The sequence below is a fragment of the Mandrillus leucophaeus genome, unplaced genomic scaffold (assembly GCF_000951045.1).
Source record: "Mandrillus leucophaeus isolate KB7577 unplaced genomic scaffold, Mleu.le_1.0 Scaffold38, whole genome shotgun sequence".
Lineage (NCBI taxonomy): Eukaryota > Metazoa > Chordata > Mammalia > Primates > Cercopithecidae > Mandrillus > Mandrillus leucophaeus.
In genome coordinates this window covers 1102836-1104259 of record NW_012104031.1, presented here as the reverse complement: position 1 = coordinate 1104259, position 1424 = coordinate 1102836, and the positions used below count along the sequence as shown (strand labels likewise).

General features: G+C 36.8%; 1 protein-coding gene across 4 annotated transcripts in view; it reads right to left on the bottom strand.

Moving 5' to 3' along the window:
* Positions 1 to 1424, bottom strand: part of RBBP5 (retinoblastoma binding protein 5) — a 41116-nt gene that overhangs the window by 17964 nt on the left and 21728 nt on the right. The gene's annotated exons all lie outside the window — the stretch shown is intronic.

Here is a 1424-nt window from a genome sequence, read left to right as displayed (position 1 = left end):
AACAACTTTTAAATTATCAAGTATAGGTTTTGTGATTTTAAAATGTTAAAAATGTTGGAGGGAGCGGTTGAAAAATCTCTCACTTTATATCCTTTGTCTGACTAATAACACACTTCTGGAAGTCTACTGTAATGAGAAATCATAGACCAAATGCCCGTTGGGCATCTCAGATGCTTTTTGGGACTAATCATCAAGAATTTCTCATTTGTTTTTGTGTCCCCAGAGCCTAACACAGCACCTGGTACATAACTCATGGTCAACACCTACTGAATGAATGAATGAATATATAAGAAAAACTATGGCACAAAGACATTCACTAAACATTATGTAATCGAGAAAAAAAAAAACAGAAAATGGTTAAGTAAATTATGGTTTATCAGACAATACACAGTCATTTAAAAAGTTGTTAAAGGCTACTCAAGCAGAAAAATGTCTAGACAGTATTAGGAGGGAAAAGCAAAATATAGAACATAGCACAATTACAAACTATGCTTAAAAAAATTATCTAGAAACTGAGCAGACATGGTGGCTCACAACTGTAATCCCAGCACTTTGGGAGGCTGAGGTGGGAGGATCGATTGAAGCCAGGAGTTCAAGACAAGCCTAAGCAACATAGCAAGACCTTGTCTCTATAAAAAAAATTTTTTTAATTAGCCAGGCATGGTGGCGCACATCTATAGACCTAGTTACTCAGGAGGATCACTTGAGCCTGGGATTTCAAGGTTGCAGTGAACTGTGATCATGCCTGTGACTAGCCACTGCACTCCTGCCTGGGCCACAGAGCAAGACCCTGTCTCAGAAACAACAACAACAACAAAAATCTATACATACAAAGTAGTAGTATCTGGTTAGGAGGTCTACAGAAAATACTAGTTATTTCTGTTTTATTTTCCATGATTTTCTAGAATATGTATATATTACTATATAATAAAAACACACATATTTTTAATAGGTAAGAGTTCTTTTTTTTTTTTTTTAAAGAGACAAGGTTTATTGTCACCCAGGCACTGGAGTGCAGTGGCACAATCATGGCTCATTACAGCCTAGAACTCCTGGGCTCAAGTGATTCTCCCACTTCAGCCTCCTAAGTAGCCAGGACTACAGATGTGCACCACACATGCAGCTAATTTTTTTACTTTTTGTAGAGATAAGGTCTCACTGTGTTGGTCTCCTGGGCTCAAGGAATCCTCTCATCTCAGTCTCCCAAAGCTCTGGGATTACAGGCATGAGCCAATGCATCTAGCCAGTTCTAAAATTATATTATGATGATGGTTGCACAACTCTGAATATATAAAAACCTGTGAATTGTACACTCTAAATTTTATATTATGTGAAACACATACACACACACACCCACACACCCACCCCTACCTCTTAAAACTGTTAAAAATATGTGTATCTATTTAAATCTTTTTTTTTTTTTT